Raw genomic sequence first — 23,981 nt, 5'->3', positions numbered from 1 at the left:
GCTGTCTTGTGCTTTTTGAGGACTACAGGCCTATGTGACCACCTTTAACTTTTGTGTAGTGCCACCGCTGCATACGCGCCAGCCGATTGACTGACAATCCTCTCTCTCTCTCTCTCTCTCTCTCTCTCTCTCTCTCTCTCTCTCTCTCTCTCTCTCTCTCTCTCTCTCTCTCTTTCTCTCTCTCTCTTCTCTTTCCTCTCTCTCTCATCTTTATGCCCCCTTCCTATTACCCCAGCGTAGGGTAGCAAACCGGGCATGTGCCTGGTTAACCTCCCTGCCTTCCCTCTTGTTGTTTACCCCCACCTCCCCTTCATAAGCTATCCCATCACAGAGCGCTTACAGCGAAGTAGGTTTTCAGTCACTACACGCATTGTCCCTAATGAAACCCCGTTATCGGAAATTCATCTGGAAAAATTATGACAGCTTCCTTTGAATGCTTCATTCTTAAGCCATTCATTGAACAAAAGCAACTCCTTGCAGAAACTACACGCATTCACGACAACCTCAAGTTCCGAGCATCTTTAGCAAACATAGTGCTATCTTTTTTCCCCCTTTGCTAGACTTTACATAATTTTCACGGACGCCGTTTAATTATTCCCCACTGTGTAATTTCTTTTTTATCAATTTTCACTGTTAGGCCTGTATTAACAAAAGAGCATCATCCTTAACACGCATTTTTCTAATCAGTTGCGTGATCAGTGGTATGCAAACACGCTTTGAGCAGTTTAATCTCTTCGTGAACTGAAAAAAGACTGCGGGGATTTTTGTTGATGGAATTATTTCTACTATTGTTCTATCAAAGATACTTCGCGGTTCACTTAGAAAAAGACATACAGATGTGAGCGGCAACTAAACTTAAGACTAGTAAGGCGCACTTGCGTAAACTGGCTTATTTGACTTTTATCCGTCCTAAAATAAAATGTGCGTCAGCCATTTGAGATCCCGATCAAGACTACATTATTAAAAACATCAAATCCCTGCAGAACCGTGCTGTGCGTTTTATTTTCTCTGATTATTCACGTCACACCAGCATCACTTCATTGAAACTTCGTGCAGAACTAGAACTCTTATCACGTCGTCGTAATATTGTTCGCTTATCACTACTTCATAAGCTCTACCATTACGCATCAATTCACGAGGACTTCTTTAGGCCACCCCCTGCCATCTTTCCGCGATGCGATCATCCCTTTAAAATCGAACGCTTCCCTTGTCGCACATTTCATTATGCCAGATCCTTCATGCCGAGCACAATAACCGAGTGTAATGACTCACCAACAAGCATTGCATCCGTCACAGATATCACTGTATTTCAGAACCTACTAAACATGAGTTCAAACGTGTGAACCTTTTGTGGTATCCCCATCCCTCTTTCTTCTGCACAAAGTGTTTTCTGTATAAACTGCGGATGTTCATGGTTCGTGTTATTTATTTCTGTTTGCCTAATTCAGTATTTGAAACGTGCTATTGGCGATGTTGTCATTCCTTTATGCTTTAATGGCACGTGTGCTTGTAGTAAGCTAGATTGCGTTTTATTATACTCTTGTGACGCTATTTCCTTCCTTGTTTAGATCAATTTCAAAATATGTTTATTCTTTCATCATTGTTTGACTCATATTATTTATTCTGATTATTTGAGATGACCTTATATTTACTCTAATCTATTTTGTAGCTGTATAGTGTTTTGTTTGGGTGGTTTCTGGCCCTATTAATCATTTCATGTACCTGTATGTGTTATAGCCCCCCCCCCCCCTATGGAATACCCTCTTTTGAGAGGGTCCTTAGGGGTATTCTGAATAAATAAATAAATTAATTCATAAATAATTATGGCATATTCCTGGCGTTATACCTCGTTTTGCTACGTTATGCACATAGGCACTTTCCAGAATAATAAATAATGCCAGAGCAATACATATATGCACCAATAAATAGTAGCGATGATAACTTTCTAATCATTGTTTTTCAAAGCAGGAACTAACTGGCAATGTCAACTAACACAATCACTGTACATTTTTTAGCAACGCTGAAACATATCCAAAAAATCCAAGACTGCAAATTTTAGGGAAGTATTTTTTAATGGTCCTCACTTTGACAACTGTGGCTTTTTTGCGAAGCTGGAAGCTAAAAAGAAAAACACGTCTGACTGAAGTGATCGGTGACTCCGAGGTGAATAAGCGCCGTTTTTGAAACGAAGTCTCGAAGTTTTTTCAAGGACTTTCACACTGCCGAATAAGACAATAAGACGTCTGCTGTAGAAATTTTGTGTACTGTAATGAGTAGCAGTAGCATAAATAAAAAGCGATTTTTCTCATTGTCCGACTGCTCAGCCCTGAAGACCTAATTTCGCACAATTTTCGTAAACTCAATAATAATTTTCACCACTTTATCAAATAATCTTTCGTGAACTACTCTGGTCCTAACCGTTTGGAAAACACACACGAAAATATCCTGCAGATAAAATAAAAATCCACGTGGAAAGGGTACAAGAGAAATACTATTCTAGAAATCGGGATAATTTGGCATTGAAGGTTTGCTTTCAAAACGCATTTTGAGTTTTAACTTGCGGCAACCACACCACAATCATTAGGTGCTTTGAAGTGGGGAGAGCGGGGAGGCACTCAGTGGCGGAAAGTTTGATGTCTCTAAATTTTCATCACAAGCACCATTGATGTCTTTAAAGACCGTGTCCATAAGCTTATTCACTCCATTTTTTTTACATAATATCAGCATAGCATCCTGAAAGGCAGAGCTTCACACGTGAACCATTTCTTACCGTCGTCTCACTGAAAGCTTAATGTTAACGAGCACCTAATTTGAGCGAACAGGTGCTATCACCGTTACGTGCTATAAAAATGCAAACTCCATCGCTCGAAACCGAACCTTGGGCCCCGCAGTGGAGCAGCGGGACACCCAAGCCAGCATGCTGTGACGGCGAGTGCCAAGAAGAGAGAGCTGCTTGAATGCAAAACTATAGATAATACGTTCGTCATGAGCCTGACACCGAAAGTTTTGTTATCGTGAGTACAAAGAACACGAGCGCCTGCTCGTCGCGCTAACAGCTGTGGTTCTATTATATTGGTCAGGAACCATTACGATCACGAACACATAACGAACGGGCAGCTAAAGCGGCGCCTGCGCACGAACCTCAGAATAACACTTACTGTTATCTAAGTTTCGTTTTTGACGGACACGCCACGCACAAATGAATGGAACCATTTGTCGGCGTGAAAACCACAGCTGGCTACAAAAAAATCTTTACATTCAACAGCTTGGCGACAATCCACTTTCGAGACATTTGAAAACGACAAAGCATCCTGCAGTACCAAACTGACTGAAAATATCCACGGGGGTGCGAAATGCTCACCTTATTCCGAACCGGAGTTTCGGTCATCCAGAGGCTGGCACTCACTCGCTGTCGTCGCACATTTCTCGCGTGCGCGGTGAACAAACAGTGCGTCCTCAATGCTATAGACAGGGCAGGCTGCTACGAACTATGGGTGAATGCTCCCTCAACACGACTAGCGTACGTGCGGCAAACGCGCGATGGCGTGGCAAGAGTATCGCCTTCGAGGACGCACGTGGCGCCCGATATTTTGTGAGAGCGCGAGACGTTACGCGACTGCTGTCTTCGAGACAGTTGCTGCCCGCAGTGCCTAATTTCGGCGGAGCTGCTCTCGCCGCGTCCTGCAGTGCGTGCGCGCGCACGCGCCCCCCCGCAGCCGTCGCTTCGACGTCGCTGACGCAACCAAACGAGATTCTGTTTTCGTCGCGCGGCGCCGGGGCCAGCTGGCACGCAGCCCACACATGCCGGCGGCTCGGCGGACGACACTCGCTAGAGGCAGTGAGGGACGCACACGCCTCGCACGCTTCGACTTCATTTGTTTACAACAGGAGTGTGAATATTGAAGTACCATAATCGGTGCAAAACTAGGGAAAATAATTAGAGGGAGTTAACGTGCCTCAGGAATTCCGTTTCGCCTCCGAAGTGTTTAGTGAATAACAGAATATGTAATTGAATACGAATTATTGCAAGTAAACGAGACAAAGGAAGAGTGTATGCAAAACATGCATTGTTACAGCGGGTGTTTGGCTCAATAAACATTGATTAGTTACGATCATCAAGAAACGGTTGCGAAAATCGCCATCAATTATTTTATGCACACCAGCCGCCAGAACATAACCGAAAAGACTAAAGACATCATCAATCGCAGAAATCATGATAATTACGAACGTTTTTAATAAAGAATACGCGTGATAGATTAGATAACAGTACTGAAGTTACTCCTGCGAAAGACGTTTGCCTCATTGAGAATAAGAAACGCGGCTTCCGGTAGTTTTTTCATAGTGATGAAACTCGACGGATTCCTCCGCCAAAACCGATGCCATAATGCCAGTGAACACAACTAGCAGATGACGAGATTGTGTGAGCCAGTTATGGAGCATATCATAATAATAATAATAATCTCTCGACAGCACCTATAGAAGGGAAACCTTTTGTGTTGGTCGTACTCCTTCCACCTGTATATTGTATTTGTATATGTATATATATATATATATACATATATATATATATATATATATATATATATATATATATATATATATATATATATATATATATATATATATATATATATATATATATATATATGTGTGTGTGTGTGTGTGTGTGTGTGTGTGTGTGTGTGTGTGTGTTTGCGCGCCATGCGGCTATACCAATAGCAACCGCTTAAGGCTGCAAGGGCCATCCTCAAGGAGAGAACTTTGAGGCTGCCGCGGATATTGACAAACTCGTCGTCACACAAAGCCAAGATTTAAGCCTTCAACAAAAACAACCCCATGGTGAAGACCACGTTAGTAGACGCACAATTGTTCAAGCGAAGTTTGGATTGACAAAATTACCTGGCTGGTGATGTTGTAGTTACCAAAAGCCCTTTTCACTCACAGTTGGACGCGCACCATGAGGAACAATAAAAAAAAACAGTACGTGGAGGTCTAAAAAAAAGAGAGCGAATAGAAGTAAACAGCATCGCTGCAAAACAACTTGGTGAAACATGACGTTATTCGTTAGCTCCTCAGCAAGCCCGCGTCCTCGGGCATGTTGTATGTGTATCATTGAGAGCGTTTTGTCGTAGTAATTCCAGATGAACATTTTGCGCATGCACCAAGATGTGAAAGCGACGGAAATCCGTAGCGAGTATAGCTTTACGGACAACGTCTGAAAGTTCCTATAACGTGGGAGTGTACACGCCCTATAACTAGTGCGACGTTTTACCCCCCTTCCCCCCCTTTTTTTTTGTTGCCATCAGCGATTACGCTATTGCACTTAGTAAAATAAAAGAATGGCGGCCCATAGCACAAAGGGTAGATTCTTATTATTGTGCTAAAATGGGACGGTGACTTCTAAGGAGTATTTATGGCAAGATGGCCGTCACCAGCTTGCCATATAATATAACCTGCTTATACATCCCGATTTTTTAACTGTCATCGAGTTTAGTCGACCACCACAAAGCCTAATTTAACATTACTTCAAAACCGCACACTAAGAGCAATAAGAAAGTTCGGACGAATGGTCAACACAAAATGATATCATTGCAAATATAAAACATTTACAGCGTTAAACTTGAAGCATCTAAACTTTTCCTTTAAATCTTGGGCAATTTCAAACTGACTAACCCTTTTACAAAACAAATACAGTGTGAATCGATGCGCTACAATATGAGAAATGCTTTTGTACCACACAGCTGAAATGATATGATGAAAAATAACTAGGAGCTCGAAATTCCTAAACGCCTACACTACTAGGCGGTAACTACTGACACCTTTAACGGTGAAATTTGAAAGCAAGAGCTTAACAAAACAATAATTCATGATAACAAATGGTAAAGTTAAACTACCGGTGATATTGTGCTGTAGCAATGTTTCTTCTCCTCAAATGGCTCGCACACTTTTTAAGGTTCCGCAGGTCACGGAATCGAGTCCCGGCTGCGGCGGCTGCATTTCCCATCAAGGCCGAAAAGCGGTAGACCCGTGTGCTCAGATGTGGGTGCACCTTAAAGGACCCCTGGTGGTCGAAATTTCCGGAGCCCTCTCCACTAGGCGTCTCTCCTACTCATATGGTGATTTTGGAATTGTAAATCCCACATATCAACCATCCGTCAATCACTTTATAAGGTTGTTCCTCGTTGCTTTTCTTTCCTTCATGAGATACATGTGCATTATTCTCTTTCAACATCTGCTTCTACTTTTGTAGCGCTTAGCAAGTGCTGAGTAAACTCCATAACGTTAACACTTTTTATCTATCGTTCGTTGCCTTTCATTTTTATAAAACGTACATGTCAATTGTCGAAAACACGTGTACCTATTGATTTTCATGCGTACTTTTTATGTTGTGTAATTGTCTTTCTGCTGCTGGCTAGCACGACGAAGTCGGGGAATGTTGCTTTCTGTCGCATTCTTTAGGACCTTGCATATTTTGTTTTGTTTGAAAGTAATGTACAACAACCTCGGCAAGGAGCAGCGCTTCGAGATAGGTAATAGTGCACTTGAAGTTGTAAAAGACTATGTCTACTTAGGGCAGGTAATAACCGCAGAGCCGAACCACGAGATTGAAGTAACTAGAAGAATAAGAATGGGGTGGAGCACATTCGGCAAGCACTCTCAAATTATGACAGGTAGATTGCCACTATCCCTCAAGAGGAAGGTATATAACAGCTGTATCTTGCCGGTACTTAGCTACGGAGCAGAAACCTGGAGACTTACAAAGAGGGTTCAGCTTAAATTGAGGACGACGCAGCGAGCAATGGAAAGAAAAATGGTAGGTGTAACCTTAAGAGACAAGAAGAGAGCAGAGTGGATTAGGGAACAAACGGGGGTTAAGGATATCATAGCTGAAATCAAGATGAAGAAATGGACATGGGCAGGGCATGTAGCGCGTAGACAGGATAACCGCTGGTCATTAAGGGTAACTGACTGGATTCCCAGAGAAGGGAAGCGGGTTAGGGGGAGACAGAAGGTTAAGTGGGCAGATGAGATTAAGAAGTTTGCGGGTATAAATTGGCAGCAGCAAGCACAGGACCGGGTTAACTGGCGGAACATGGGAGAGGCCTTTGTCCTGCAGTGGACGTAGTCAGGCTGATGATGATGATGATGATGATGATATTTTGTTTTAAATAAATTAATTAAAATGCCCCCACCTCCCTGACGGAAATCGTGAGGAAATGTGAATGCACTTCTTGCTCCGAGAGGGTACTGTTGCCGTCCCTTCCCCGACTTCTGCCTTGAGAGGCGACCAGCCAGCCAGTGGTCGAGAGTGAGGAGCGAGCGGACGGGAGAAGGAAAGCAGGGGGAGAGAGAGAGAGAACGGCTAGAGAACAAGAGGTGAAGAACCTCACGTACCCTTTCCTTCATTGTCCTGCTCCACATGCTCCGGTTGCTAGTGGCAAGGATAAACGCGTGCGCCCGCAGTTGTTGCTGACAGCTGCTGACCGACGCCGAAGCATGATATGGTGGGGACCCCGGTTGCTAGAGACGCGCGTGCCCGCAGCTGTTGCTATGGGAGAATGTGGTGGATGGATCCCGATGGACGCCTGACATGGCTCGACTAAAAAATGCATGCGCGAAAAATTTCGGAATATCCCACGTACCTTAGGAATAATGTTATGCGAAGCATGCGGAGGGAAGATGACTCTGCTGTAACTTTTTCTTCAGCGAAACGTTACAAAATAACGCTAGATATGTGTAGAAATGTTTACGCACAGACACATGTTAAGCAGTCACATGTTTACTGCTGCATAACGATGCCAACAGCAGCATGGGTAATAGAAACACCAGAAGTGGTAAGCTTATACGTAGCGCTTGTGTCAGCGAGGATGGTGGGCCTGCACTTCTACATAAATGAGCTACAGTGGATGACGCATCACTTCCAATGTCGCTAACATGTCATGGCAGATCTATCATAAGAATACGTATGTACTGTTGGTAAGATTGGTTAGCCCCCCCCCCTCTCTAGTATTGTAACCACAATTGACGTTTTCAAACAATACGAGTTATGGTGTCCATCATGCCCCACAAATTAAAATCAAAACTGGAACTGTGCACAAGATAAACTAAAACATATGTAAACAACTGACTTTCTGCGTGATCGACCATAGGACAGCCCAATACATGATCTCTCACGCCATCCGTCTGGCCGTTCGTCAACCCGTCCGTGCATCCATTCACCCGGCCATCCATCTGTTCCTCCGTCCGTGCATACGTCCACCCATCCGTCTCTTATACTAGTCGGCAACTTCTACGCATTCGTTATTAACCTTGGGGACTGTAGCTTCATCCACTTGTCGTCATTTACTTCGTACAAATTCAGCAATTTTGAATGCTCTCAAATTGAAATTCCCAATATCTTTTCGCGCCGTTCCTTGGTTGGTTGACATAAACTGTATCGTAGGATGTAAACTGCACTCTAGGTTGATATAAGCTGACGGCTGTTTCGTAGCAGTGCGTATGTAAAATTTATAAAATGGATAGCCATCACAACTTCCCCAATTTCTGCTTCACGAACAATACAGTCTACTTGAAAAGCGGTCGAGAGACCTGGCGTGTCTCTGTGGTAGAATACTTTACTGCCACGCAGAATGCTGCGGTTCCATACCTGCTAGGACCCTGACATTTTTTTTTCTCTTCACTCGTCGGGTCAACATAGCCGATGTCAGCTTTTTCTGAACGCTCACGTGTTAAAATTTCTCATGCGTGTTCTCGGCGTTCATGGGTAGATAGTAAGTGTTGTGGTTGTTGTTGTTTTCTTGTGCAAATGGCTCGTACCCAAAGGAGGGGATTGGTTCATTATAAGGTGAATTTGCCCGATACTTTCAGCATTGCGTCATTCCTAAAAAAACTTTCGCGTTTTAATTCGGATTCCAAATGTCAATTGCGAATTTGCAGAAAAAAATGAAGAAGAAAAAATAGTGAGACCGTAATTTAACAAGAAAATGGTTTAGTCACAGTGATGTATTCCCGAACGGCGAATGAAACACCCCTGTGGCTGAAGCCCAGTGTAGAGGCCCCAAATGAAAGAAGATCAGGTTGTGATAATTGCGAGCCAAGTTTTTGAAGAGGTGGTGCTAGTATGATTAGCCTGAATAAATGGAATAAACGACAACGTAATAAAAAATGACTGATCGTTTCCTCTTGATTACAGTAAATGCACATAGGGGAATTCAATATACCTCATCTATCCAAGTAAAAATTGAGGGAAGTAACGCAGCAACGGAATTTCGTTATGACAACTTCCATCATACTTGAATGAGACAGTTCACTGCGCAAGGAAAATAACAAGGGGTTGTACTCCGGAGAAGCCGTCAGTGCAGGGTCTGATAAATTTTGCCTGATTTTAAGTGGGCGAAATTGCGCCACCGTAATTTGTACTGTATGAGGGAAAATAAGAATGATGGGTGCCGAAAGTGATGCCTTCGCAACAGAATCAGCTATTTCGTTTAACAACAAACCTTTGTGCCCTGGTGCCCAGATTAAATGAATACTTCGGAGATGACGGGGAGCCAATGATTTAAAAAGTTTTAGTATGGGTGAGCGACCGGATGCGGACAGAGAAGAGCACACTGATGACTGCTACAACAGGAATAGAAGTATTTACCTTTCGCAAAGCTAACATTATTGCCATAAATTCAGCCAGAAAGACAGAAAGATAATTTGGTAAGCGAAGTGAAAATGACCAATCAAGTACGGGGCAATATATTTTAACGCCTGATTTTTCATCCGATTGCGATGCGTCCGTTGCAATCATGACAATTGTTGGCAGAGTACTTAAATGACCCTGCAATAAATCATTTAAAATGCCTGTAGGTAATAACTTAGCGTGAGTTGGGAAGATATCATGGTAAACGATTTCTGGAGAAATTTGTTGCTCAGTTAAAGGAATCAGATCACGAACTTGTACATTTAGAGGCTCAAGTAATGACTGAACAAATACTATTTGTGGTTTGTAAAATCTGGGCCAATGCACGGAGAGGAATAGGTCAGGTTTGGAAGTAAAAATAATTTGTTTAGGGTTAAACGGTGCTTCATATAGTCGTAAAAAAGTCTGCACAGTAAGAATGTTAAAGCGACATAATAGTGTTGGCATTCGTGCTTCAAGGTATAAAACTGCATTTGCAGTATACTTTGGAAGTTCCAAGCAGAGCCGTAAAGCCTCTCTTTCCAATAGAACGAGTGGCCGAAGCTTCTAGGCTGGCGCACTAGAAAAAAGAATGCAGCTAAACTCTAACACAGGTCGGACATATATTTTATATATAATCAAAAGAGCCTTCCTTCTCATACCTGATTTACAATTGCTCAACCTCCGCAATATGCCCATCGAGCGTACTGCTTTTGTCGCGGTGTATTCAATGTGAGGGCGCCAATTAAGATGTTCATTATACGTAACTCCCACATATTTCAATGATTGTACTTGTGGAATATCTTGAAGCTTGTAATTAATAGATATCTGCACAGTATCTAAGACCGGAACAACGAGAATAGCACATTTACTGGTATTCATGTTCAACATCAATCAATACAGTCAATGTTCTCTTTCGTTTAGATATGCTTGCAAGATAGTGTAAAGACTGTGGAAGTCATGTGCTATAGCAAAGAAAGCAATGTCATTGGCATAAACATAGGTTTTCGCATCTGGCTGAACGTGGATGGTACTAAGCAATATGTTGAATAATAAGGGGGAAAGTACTTATCCTGAGGTACACCTTGGGTTTGCTTGTGCTTACGGGAAGAAAAACCACCTTGATAACCATAGAATTCTCTTCTACTTAAAAATTCCGTCACCCAGGCTACCATATAAGGTGGAAGTCCATGACTCCATAACTGATTAATCAAGATAGAATACTTTACACCATCATATGTTTCACATATGTCGAGCGTTACTAAAGCTGCAAACTGCGTTTTGTGACGGGCAATATGAATACGACTTTCCAGATCTACATGTGCATGCCATATGGAATATCTAGATCTAAAGCAAATTTGTGAAGAACTCAACAGTTGTTTCTCAATAATAAACCTAATTATACGACTATGAAGTACTCTTTCAATAACCTTTACTACATTATATGTTAGGGCTATCGGCCGTGTGTTGTCTAAATTATAATCTGCCACCTGTTTCTTAAGCACTGGTATATTTTTGCAATCTTCCATTCAGAAAAGATCCATGCTCTTTCAAGGGAATAATTGACGAGACCTAAAAGATCATTAGGATATTCCCTGTGTAGTATTTTTAGCATTGTATTCGTTATTCTATCGGGGCCTCGTGCAGCATTTGGCAATATTTCTATAGCCTGATTTAATTCGGAAGTCGATATTTCTGTAATGGGTAGATCCGTGTTCGGGATTGCCAAGTCAATGTCGTAAATGACACCTGCAGTGCAGGTCCCAGTCATCGGTACAACCGCTCGTACTTTGACATCTCCAAACTTTGTCATCATTCGAAGCTTTTCGAGCGTGTCTGCCTGTGTTGTGTAAGCCGAATTAGGAAGACGAGTGGAGAACCTGTTTTCTAATCGTTCAGCCAATTGATTTAATGATTCCTGTAGTTCTAGTGAGGTGTGAACTACTGAGTCAACGTTTCCTGGTATACGGGTCTTCTTCCTACCACGAAGGAAATTGACTAAAGCACGTTTGTTATTCGATTTAGACAGGCACTCGAAATGTTTTTGATCGAATTGCTCTTTCCCTCGCCATACAGTGCGTTTAAATGTTGCCGCAAAGAACTGATAATCCTTCCAATTTTTTGGACTCTGCTTACATATAAGTTTTTTCCATGCAGCTTTTCTTCTTCTATAGTCTCGTGTGAACTCATTATTCTACCATCTACTAGGTTGGGCACTTTTGTTTGACGAAGAAGCAATTACAAATTTTGAAGTGTTCTTGGAGATTTTTCAAGCGGAACCGACATTTCTGCCGAGATCTTCATTTTGACCTCTGGACACTGCCCTAATGTTTAAACGCAAGCAGTCTTTAAATATTTTGTAATCGAGCAATGTTTTCTCTGTGCTTTCAATAGATTTCACAGCACATAAATTTCAAAGTATACAGGAAGATGGTCACTGTTTGAAGAGAATTCAATTGTTTTCCAAGACTTTATTGAAACACTCGAGCTGCAAAACGCAAGATCGAATACAAATCGCGTCCGTCCGTCAAGAAATGCAGGCAGTCTTTCATTTAGGCAGGTAAGGTTTTTATTATTCATCCAATGCCACAGAAAAGTACCGAAAGGGTCCGTTCGAAATCCCCACGAAACATGATGTGAGTGGAAATCACCGGTCAGAAGGAAATCATTCTTGCGATTAGCTAAGGCAGTATCCAATCGTTTAGTATTATGCAAAGCCGCATGAAAATATGCGTTCATAAGTTAAAAAGGGCGGTGCCCTGACAGACTGAGGTCTATTGCCGAAATTTGACAGTCTGAGGACATAAGCTGAAAAGCTACGCTCGCTGTGCGGCAAAATTTATTTGAGACTAGTATAATTAGACCACCTCCTAGTGAGGAACGGTCTAGCCGAAATGCTCTAAAATTGTTTACATGATAATTCTCAGCGGGGTTAAGCCAGGTTTCTTGTGATAAGATTATATCCAGATATAACTGAATAATTAAGCAAAGTAAGTCAGTAGAAGCAGAAATCAAACACCTACAATTCCACTATACCACTTTCAAGGTATCTATGTTGACGAGCGAAACACTTCAGCGACGGCAGCTTCTAAAACACTCTCTTTAATAAGTGCACTGGCATTTTCGTTGCCTTTTTTAGGTTTTGAATTTGGGCACGGAGATTTTACAGGAGATCGAGTGCGCTTCTGACGCCTGAAATCTTGGCATACATCCATTTCATTCTGATCCTCCGCGTGGGTCGACGTAAAAGGTACAGAGAAAATTGGGGTTTTCTCCTCTCGGGATTGCCGCTGTGGTGCTAAATTCGGCGTTTCTTTCGCTGCACAAGGGGCGACTTGGCTATCGGTACTCCTACTGCAGAAACCAGCTGTGTCATCTGTGAACAAAACACTTGAGAGATGCACTCACTTACGCTCGTAACTATGTGTTCCAGCGTTTTCGACATCGCCTTTTCTACTGCAGCTTCAATAAAAGTTAATATCTTCTTCTCACTCAGTTGTTCGTGCCTCGAAGTGACTCCAGCATATCCAAAGGCCCTATCCTTCATTTCATTCATTCATTTATTTATACTGTTAGCCCAGAAGTGGGCCGTTACAGGGTGGAAGTACAAACAATTATTTGCAAAAAAGAAGTACCGTACAGGTCTCGAGATAATTTCTCGTTAATATTGTGACCAGCAACTCGAAGTTATACATAACATACATAAATGGAACACACATGCGATGCAATACATACGCGCAGAACAGCACATGACGCATTTGAGGCGGCACTTTTGCACCGCGCTGAAGTTACAACTGTTATTGCTTCTCGCCGCGAGCAATGACGTCTGTCCATGATTTCTATCAGTTGCGTTTCATTAGACCTTGGGTGCAGTTCAGGTAATCGGCCGCATAATTTCCTGCCCAGAGGCAGCACCTTTCTGTTTCGGCGTTGCACTCCTTCGATAGATGGGCATCGCCACAGATGCGGCAACGTCAACTTGATTTACAGCCCCCTACGTTGTGACCAAAACGCCAACAGTTTTGACATTGGAGAGGACGAGAAGCGAGACGTTCGACTCTGAAACTGAGTGGCCATATTTTCAACTCGGATGTACAGGAACTGCCAGCAAATGTAGCAATAACCGACTCAGTGGGGAACTTCTCACCGTTAACTGATCGGTTGCACCGGTACACAGCTATGACCCCAGCATCAGACAGCTTTTCCAGAGTCTCAGCGGGCATTAGTCTAGAGTCGACTCTTCGGACAATTCCCTTAGTGCACGCTAAATGAGGCGGGATAAACGCACTCACTGGCACCGAAGCAAATGTCTTGCACTTGTGGATATCAGAAACGCATGAAGGATCTGACGATCTGCATACCAAACCACCTCTTCCTAACTGACGAACATCACTTATCAGCTGGAAGTGTGGCGTCATGGCCTGCAACTCCGCCTGGATCGCCGCATGGCCGATCTTGGAACACTTGTGGCCCTGAGGCGGCTTTGGGACAAAATGCCGTACCACTTTGATGTGCGTAGAGATTGAGTCACCCTTAAAGACTATCTTAATGCAGCGGCTGTTCCCAAGGCGGCTTATATGCTTAATGACCACTCCTTCGTACGCTGGTTTTATCAGAATGGGTAGATCCGTGTTTGGTATTGCCAAGTCAATGTCGTGAATGACACCTGCAGTGCAGGTCCCAGTCATCGGTACAACCGCTCGTACTTTGACATCTTCAAACTCTGTCATCATTCGAAGCTTTTCGAGCGTGTCTGCCTGTGTTGTGTCAACAGCTAAAACGTTCTTACGTGTGTTTAGCCGGACCTCTTTGATTTTATTCTGTGCTATTCCCTTAAGAACAGTGGAGATAGATTGCCTGTTCAATTTGCGAAGGCTGACGGAAGGATCCACGGGCATGAAGAGAATGGTATGCGGCCAGTGTTCACTCCTTGCCTTCACGGTTGACGTGCTTGCTGATGATGACATCTTGATGAGCCTTTTTTTGGCCTTCCGACTCTTCACAGACACGAAGCTGTCATCTGATGAGTCGTCGCTATCGACTGAGTAGATGTCTGTGTCTTCACTGGAGCTGCACCAAGAGCCTCGTTTTCTTGCGGAGCTTACGAATGTTGAGCTGTAGCCAGACGGGCCAGCAGTCGGCTCCTCCTCTCTAGGCTATGGAGAGGATCTTGAATCAACCAAGTCAAATATCTGATTGACCAAATTTTAGCAATTTTTCGAAATGTGTCATCAAGTTTTGTTCTTACCATAGGAATCCGTACCTGTGAGAAACCCACGTCCCAGTTTTTACCCCTAATGGCTTTCAGAGCTTTCGCACAAAGACTGTTTGAGATCAATGTAGTTGAGACCACTCACAATAAAAAGAATATATGGATGGCTCGCTTACAGATACGTATTGGGAGCGTGTCTGTGGGGAAGCACGGTTGTCTAGAAATGTTTGAACAGTTAATATGCGAAACCTGGTTTTAGAGGAAGCAGATACGCTCCATGATGAACAACACTGTTAGCGACAAACTTAGGAATGCCTAAACATATGCGCAATGCCTCAGCTCTATATCGAGAAAAGGCCGTAATTTATAAGTGGATACCCCACAGAACAGCACACATCCAAACTGTATTTTTGGGCAGACACACATGCAATATATCATCCAAAAACTTCTACGCATTCCAAATCGACCATTTTTCATACGCCAGAACAACCCAATCGCACGTAATCGCTTAGACGCAATACATTCAATGTTTGAACTATAATTCAGATCTGCAGGGTATATTATACCCAAGTACTTTAATGAGTCTACTTGTGAAATAAAGTCCTGGCTATGCATCAACGCGATCCGCACAGGAGAGCTAAATGGAAATGCAAGAGGAGCACTTTTGTTAATATTAAATGACATGCACAGAATGCTAAGCCATAATTCTTTGGTATCCAAATATGACGACAAAATATTGTAAAACGAGTGTGTCTTGGCAAGCTGGAAAAAAAGTTATATTGTCTTCGTGTACATACACTTGCACATCATCGTGAGTAGGGATAGAGCTTGATAATATATTGAATAAAAACTATAAAATAATGGATCCCGAAGGAACCTTTTTTCTCTGTTTGTATTTTTTAGAAAATAGCCCATTCTGCAAACAATAATATATACGTCCACATAAAAATTTTGAGTCCATGCAATTAGATATACGGCAACGTTAACACTTCGAAGTTTACTAATCAAGATGGCGTGATCCACGTTGTCATACGCCTTAAAAATATCTAAGCTCACCAGAGTGGCGTATAGCGTTCTGTCCCAAGCAAGTTTATCTATAGCTTCTTCGTCAACATGGGCACATCATATGGGGCACCAGCTGTAAATCCGATTTGAGATTCACTCAATATATGTTTTCACTCTACCTATCTCGCTTCATGTTTTCGCTCTACCTATTTCGCTCTTTGTTTTCGCTCTACCAGAAAAGTTTATAAAGTTAACGAGATCACTGGGAGACAAATGAAAGAATTTTTAACATTGCTGTAGTTGTGTTATCTTGACCTGGAGAAGAAGCTGGGAGTGACTGTACTTCCTTTTCTATCTCTTCTAGTGTTGTTCTCTCTCTTCTATCTTTTCTAGTGTTGTTACCTTACATTCATCAGATTTTTCTGTGACTAGTAAGGTGGGGTAGCACTGACATAAAGCGACCTTCCAATCCTTTTTCAATCGCTTCCAATGACTGCAACAATTCTGCGGGTGATACACAAATTAATTCTATACTTATTAATGAAGGAACAATCTCTTTATACCGCAGAAACTTGAACAGGAATTTCTTATTTTGGGGGGCGAAACTCCTTAAGCTCTGGGTCGTGCGTCCGCGACTTATGTAGTAGTAGTAGTAGTAGTAGTAGTAGTAGTAGTAGTAGTAGTAGTAGTAGTAGTAGTAGTAGTAGTAGTAGTAGTAGTAGTAGTAGTCAGCAGCCACCTCCACGGCCGGACTAGAGGAGCAGCAGGCACGCACTCCTTTGAATTGGGGAAAAAACCCGCGCACGTTATTCATAAATAAAATGGTAGTCGTTTCTGATGAAATAATCTACATAGAAGAGTATCGGGGACTTCATATCCAATAAAATTTGCTTTGAATTTTATGTTTATGAAAAAAACTAGTAACAGAACGACGAACTTTTAGCACTATGTGACCATAAAAGGTTGCCACGTCAAACTCACTGGGCGTAACCCCCTTGGTTAGGCCGCAGTGCCATGAACTAGCGGTGGCGAAAGTTGGGAACTACACACGAAGCGTTAGCCGTAACAAAGAGCACGCGTGCCGCTCTTCCAGTACAGCCATGCCACCTCTCGTTTAGGCCGTGGAATGCCCGCTGGTTGGCGGTAGTTCTATATGATGAATATATATCATGAAAAGATGCGAGATGGCGGTACTTGGAGTGTTCGCTAGATGAACGGATGGATGGACAGACTACAGACGGACGGACAGAGAGACATATGCACGGACAGACAGGTGGACGCACAAACGGACGCACAGACGGATGGACGCACCAACGGACATACGGTCGCACGGACGCACGCATGCACGGACAGATGGACTGACACGCGGACAGACGAACGCACGGACGAATGGAAAAACGGATGAATGCCTCGGACTGCGGCTATGTGTCACCGGCTGACAAGATGCCTGCGCACGGATCCCGGCCAGCTGCCCAGACCTATGCTCTGGGGCAAGGGGCAAACTGGGCCTGCGGCCCCCAGTCGGCACCACGGGTGGTCATCGAGCTCCTAGAAGACGCACTCGTCGCATCTATCATGCCGGAAGCATGTTTTCCACGAAGAATCGATTTCGCGAGAACATTAGAAGTGTGGATGTGTGCGTATTGGGGGTGGGGCCAGCAGAGTGACAAGTGGGACTCGCCGGCTGATAGAAAGAAGACATCGTCCCAAGTTTCCCTAGACTTGAACTCTAGGGACTTCGAGGGGAATAAAAAGCAAGCCGATGCCTGATAGAGGAAATCTAGACCCAACTTTCAAACTGTACCAATGTAATTAAATCTCTTATATTCCTATTCGGAACTTGAGTCCGGTTCTCTCCAACAGCAGATCTTCGGAAAGACGAGGTCTTCGACCACCTGCCTGGAGGCGAGGAAACCAGGGCAGTCAGCGGAGCTTCTAACCTTCAACACCGCTGACGCTCACGTGTGACACGGGGCACTTCGTCGGTGTTACGCACAATGCCAGTATTGTGCGCGTTGACAGACAAATAATGACACGTACTGACTGTTTGTTGTCGGAGCAAGGGTGGAAGCTGATAAAAAAGGCGGTCAGCTTGAGGCAACCAAACCTGCGCAATACGCAATAGGCGGGTGAAGCCGAAAAATGTTCGGATGGTGAAGGCAGTGATAGAAAGCAGTGCTGTGGAAAATTGTTACCCAAGTCAAAAAGAGCGAGTAAACTGCAGCAACCATCGTAGGCAACACCGTTAGAGCAAAGGTAACCAACCCTATGGGCACTCGTGTTCCAGTGCTACAGGGCTGCGCCCACACAAATGCGGATGTGCTGTCGCGTGTGCCAAATGTGTATTGGGACCCGAGTAACAGTGACGGGCAATTGGCAAGAGAGGGAGAGCGCCCCTTTAGGGCTCCAGCCAAGTGTCAGTGACGTGTGACAGCTCGGACACAGTAGAACAGCATTGTGCGTGAAAAGTGTGTGGGTTGAATGTGCCGTTTTGTCACTGCAAGCATGCATGAGTTTTGCTTGTTTTATTCTGTGGTTTGCTTGTTTTCTTCTTCAATTCGGTTGTTTCGTTGGTTTATTTGCCCGTTTTATTCATTGTACCCAGCTACTCAGTGACCTAATGTTTTTTTTTCTTGTTGTTGGCTGGGTGGTGGCGTTTGTACAGTAGGATCCGAAGGGTTTAGTTGAGGAAACACTATGCGTAGTGTGAAAACTACTCTGGCGTTCAAAAAATTGCGAAGTGTGGCCCCGAGCGGGGGGAGGTTCGGCGCCATACCTTTACTTTGTGGTTATTCATGAAGCGACCTTTTGGCGCCTAGGTGAATCGTGGGAAAGACGTGCAGGGTCTGGCGTTATAGGTAGGAAGGGCAAGTGCCTTTCTCATCCAAAAGCGTGGCTTCCTAGAAACAAGCACGCGAGAGCTGAGGGTCAGCGCGCCGAGATGCTCGTAGGAGGACAAAAAACGCGCTGACAGACAACACCCACTCGTTCCCCGAAACCATTCGAAATATAAATCCGTGGTCCGTTCACTATCACACGAGGGAAATATCCCCGAAGGAGAGGCGAGAATGGTGCATCACGTGGCAACTACGTCACGGATTAGTGCGTCGATGCGATCTCCTCGCGGCTCTTCGGGGGAGGCGGGGATCGTTTCTTCGATCGGTCAAATGATCCCCGTGCAGTGGGGGATCTAGCGGAATCTCGGGTGGGTCTCTGGCCACATTGTAGCCCTTTCTCCTGCAGTGCCTGCAGAACGCGGCGGCTGGTCCAAATTATAGGCTCCAAACTTGCGTACATCAAGATGGCGAAAATGAACAATGAAGCAACATCTTTTTCTTTTCTTTTGTGGAAGAATATCCTCGCTTATGGTACATATCTTCTGATGACTATAGTGAAACTAACCTAAAGAATGGTGTGTGGGAGACGATAGTGAAGCAGTAGATAGTAAAGCATCATCTCTATGGAGTGATATTTCATTTTGTTTTAAAGTGGTTATTCTGATAAGAATTGCGACATCGCCCGCTTTTGTTGTTACTGCTGCTGCTACTGCTCTGCTTGTTGAACCTGATCGAGAAGTCTTACTTTATAAGAATTTTTTTTTCAATTGGCCCTCCTTATTCAAGGTTAAACGCTTTAAATATAGGCAGGCGTAGAATCCGATAGCCGCTTTTTTTTATTTTCAGAAACATGACATACTTCACATTTTACTCTATCGGCTGCACTGATGCAGCAGAATTTTAGGATGAGTTGACGTATTGAAGAAAGAAGTGGTCTTCTATCACATTGTGCTTCGAAATCATAATGAAATGCTTGTACAGATAATGGCCAAATATTAATAGGCTAAATCCCTTCCGTTCTCGGTTGTTCTTATGAGAGAAATGCTGCGATAGCATAATTCCTGAGTTCACAGAAAGCCAACAGACATCAAAAGATACTGAACTGCTCGGCTTTGAAAAAGGAAAAGGAAGAAAAAAGCGCTGTCCCGTTACTGCCTCTCTTTAACGAGGGCACCTTCACAGTTAAGCGCAGGGAAGGGGAGATGGGAATGAAAGAGACAGAAGAGAAGAGGTAAGAATAGAGTGGTGAAAAGCATTCGCACCGCATCACATAGCGTGCGTCCGAAACCACTGCGATGATCCGCAACCATCAGGAAAAGCCGCCGGGAAGGCCGGAGAATCAATTCACCGAAGAAAAAGAGAATGAGCCTAAGATGCGCATAAAATGATGATCGAACACACTCGCGTGACCACAAAGTGTAAGCACGAGAGAGGGGAAAAAAAGCCGAATGTTTTCAGTGCAACGAGAGAGGAAAAAAAAAAGTTGAACGCACTCTTGGGAGAACGCGCGTGGGCACACAGCACAGGGACGAAAGAGGGGAACAAAAAATAAAAAAAGAAACATTGTTACAGTTCAACGAAAAGGAAAGGAGAAAAAAAATAAAACTGTTGAACTTACAGATTAGTGTCCTGTTGACCTTGCTGAAATAGTCCAGTGGGGCACAGAACACTGCAAGGGCAGATAGCCCGAACACGAAAGAGAAGGAAAAAAAAGTTCAGTTCAGCCAAAAGAAACGAGGGAAAGAAAAAAAAGAATAACGTTTAGCTGAACACACAGGTGAGAGTTCCGAGGAACTCGATGTGTGAATCCCGTCGCTCTAGTTCGCCGGGACGATTGCCTCGTGTGCAGCGATAGCCGCCACACACAGGCCACGAACCGGAGACTCAGGGGGCAGGAACACCATCATTGCGTGGATAGCTGCTACAAGTGCGGAGATCACCGCGTCCATCGGGTCCGCCCCGTAGTCGGGGCAATCCAGAGGAGGGTGCGAAGGGGCACTTGTGGTGGCAGCAGGCGCACTGGTAGGAGGGCGAGGAGCAGGCACTGACACCGATGGACGACCGGAGGCGACAGCGTCCCGAAAGGAGCAGCCATGGATGACTTCCGCGCTTCCTCGCTTGTCGATGGTGTTGACAGCGGTTCCGGCTTTCTCCAGCGCTTGTCGGCGCGTCACGGGGCCATCCGAGGAGGCGATAATGACGGCGGCCTTGCGCTGAATTTGCCACAGCGCTGTTCGTTAGCCGCATGCGTGCCACTGCAGTTAATGCCGCGAGGGCGCTCCGCAGGACAGTGCGCTTTGGCGTGGTTTCCCCCGCAGTGGAGGCAGCGTTGGTCCCGCGAACAGGTCGCGGTGGTGTGGGGCCGCAGCAGGCGCACTGGAGGGGCCGCGGCAGTCGAGAGCGGACAGGCCGGCGGAGCTTGAAAAGGAACACGTCCGGTGATATGGCAGTCCCCTCAAACGTGACGGTGACGCACCCGCCTCGACGTGTACACGAGAGGACCGGAACGGTCGAATCGATGTTGACCGCAATGTCAGCGGGATCCAGGTCCTGGTCAATGCCATAGATGAGTCCAACACACGTGTTGTCGGTGAATAACTTGGACTTGACGTTTAAGGAGCAGATCCGCCGAACATCGAGAAGCTCTGTGGGATCTGCTGCCGGTGGAATGTCGACGGCAACGAGGTTGCGTCGGAAGTTGACGCGGACGCGCCGGGTCGCAGTGAAGCCAGAAAGGAACGCTGCGATTGAGTCACGAGTCACGGCGAGGAAGTTGGCTTGCTTCCCCATGGGTTTGTAAATGGTGGTGCCACCGCGATTTCCCACAAATGTGGAAGAGAGGGGGGCAACACGCTCGGGCGCCTCCGTAGTATTTACTTCGGCGGCTGGGGAGAGGGATGGGGTCAGAGGAGGGGCGGAGAAGCGCTGAGTAGAGACAATACTTGGCGCACCTGTCGTGTCTGTTGTTGCAGGCGACGAGGGAGGCGTCGTATGCTCCCATGAGGAGCTAGAGACGGACGAGGTGTCGGTCTCGGCAGATTCAGCTTTAAGAGGGGGGCCCTGAGTATAGCGCTCTTCTTGCGCGCGAGACGGGGTTAGGTTGGTGGAATCCCTAGAGCTTGTGATGACGGGGTCTGTAGTGACCGGAGCCGCCGATTCAGGAGGCTCGGAGTGGGCTTGAAGCGGATTTTCCCCCGCTGTGGGTGTTGTCTGCTCCTTCTCTTTCTCTCTCTGCCTTCTTATAGCAGCAGCGATTTCGAGCTTCTGCCTGTGCAGGGCGAGAGCTTTATCTCTCTGCTGCCCAGAGCCTCGATCGAAGAGCTTGCGCAGCTGGGAGCCGGTGCGGCAGGCTGCAACAGAGTGTGGGTCTTCGTCCTTGAGGATATCCCCTAGTGTCCGTTTCGTCGCCATGGTGAGCCCTGAAAAGGGCTGCACGCACGGAGACCTTCGCTTGGAACGACGCCGGTGAAAGAGGTTTCACACAACACGCACGCGAGACGAGTGTCGAATAACAGAGCGAGAATGACAGAGCAAGAATGCTCTCCAGCCGGAGCACAGCATCGTGCTTCGCCGCACGACCGTCCACGTTGACCGACGGAGCGCGAGAAAAGATACTGAAATTCCTATCTACTGACTCAATAGTAGTATTTGAAGAGTCAGAGAGGTTGTGAACGATTTCGTAGTGGGAAAAAAAAAGCAAAGCCATTGTCAATGATGCTGCCTAGAATGTCGCTTTGGGCGAGTTCGTTTTTGCAAAAAAAAAAAGCTTGCAGTGGCGAGTCAAACCAAGATAACGCCGTGTCTGCATTCCACTCAAAAAGGACATATAAATAAAAAAGTTTCTGTGTATGCAAAACCGGCACTTCCCTCAAACAACTCCAGCAATTTCCCCACCCATGAAACAACAGCGCTTTACTCCTTCTCCATTTAAAACACAATGCAGCTTTGAAGCCCCCCCCCCTCCCTCCACTCCAAGATAACAGCTTGCCGATACTGATGGCTTGGGGTAAAAGAATTCTTCAGTACTCCCACTCCATCATATGGTGGAGGCTCTAGGCACACTGATCTCCTGCACCATTCGCCTCCTCCGTGTGAGTGAGAGACTTTTGGGGGGACTTAACCTCACCTGTTGACATCAATTGGCTACGCCTTTATCCCCCGTGTATTTCTCCCTCATGTGAATTCCGCTTTAATGACTGACGCAGCTGCCTTCGACCAGCGGAGTACCAGCAAAGGGTGTCAAAGCGTCCTGCGTGTTGACACCAATACATCTCAAATGAAGTGTCCGCGAAGCACCTGTGAAGCCAGGCTGTATACCACTCGAAGCATGGGCCCTCTAACTGACCGACCGCACTTGCTAACTTCATCCCGGGAGCTGAGTGATGCCACCATCAGATGTTAAATGTTTTTTTAATGGGCTTTCGGAATGTTTGTGTTGGCCGTTGCTTTTTTGTCTCTCTCTCTCTCTCTCTCTGACAAGTGGCTAAAACGCTGCAGGGGGAGAGAGAAAGGTGCTGAGAGGGAAGACGCCCGGCATACGGACCTACAGTCTGTCAAAAAGTGGACATAACGTTTTGTGTTGCCGTCACAAGAAGAGGGGGGGGGGGGGGCACCCAAAGAGTTAATACTTGGCTTCTGGCTCCTCAAGAGGGTTCTGGTCGCAGCAAACGGTGCTATGCACAATCGGCTCTGCCGAGGTAAAGGTCTACAGTCCGAAGTGTTCAGACTATATATACCACACACACACACACACACACACACACACACACACACACACACACACACACACACACACACACACACACACACACACACACACGTGTGTGTGTGTGTGTTTACTGTGTACAGATATAAGTTAAATTTCTCAAAACAAGATACACCACTGCCTACACTTTTGACACTTAATAATATAACTACACGTATCACACAAAACACTGTCATAAATTTGCTGGCTTGCAGTAGCGTTACACCAATTGATTATTTGAAAAGCAGCACAATTTAAGCTGTCGATACAAAATGAGAACTGGTTACAATGTATTGACGCAGTATAAAAGACGGGCTCTATATACAACTGGAACCTTTTAATGTGCTTGTGTGTTGTTTTTAATATGCTCAATGTGCAATAAGCCTTTCAGAAAGCAATAAATATTGCCACGTTCCATTTCCCAAGTTTTCGTTATCGTCCCAAAACACCACACGATTCTCAGCGGAAACCGCGCCTGCAGTTTTCCAGAAGGTTCCGGACTGTAGTAGATCATTT

At 45.0% G+C, this 23,981-nt stretch overlaps 1 protein-coding gene across 1 annotated transcript in view; it reads right to left on the bottom strand.

The window, feature by feature from the left end:
- LOC119169643 (uncharacterized) overlaps nt 1-3,668 on the bottom strand; it is a 50,615-nt gene extending 46,947 nt beyond the window's left edge. Inside the window, exon 1 of the mRNA XM_037420677.2 lies at nt 3,362-3,668. The gene's annotated coding sequence lies outside the window, so the exon portion shown is untranslated. The remainder of the gene's footprint in view (nt 1-3,361) is intronic.
- Between the last annotated feature and the right edge of the window lie 20,313 nt (nt 3,669-23,981).

Source organism: Rhipicephalus microplus, unplaced genomic scaffold (genome assembly GCF_043290135.1).
Source record: "Rhipicephalus microplus isolate Deutch F79 unplaced genomic scaffold, USDA_Rmic scaffold_23, whole genome shotgun sequence".
Classification (NCBI taxonomy): Eukaryota; Metazoa; Arthropoda; class Arachnida; order Ixodida; family Ixodidae; genus Rhipicephalus; species Rhipicephalus microplus.
This window is presented reverse-complemented; position numbering and strand designations above follow the sequence as displayed.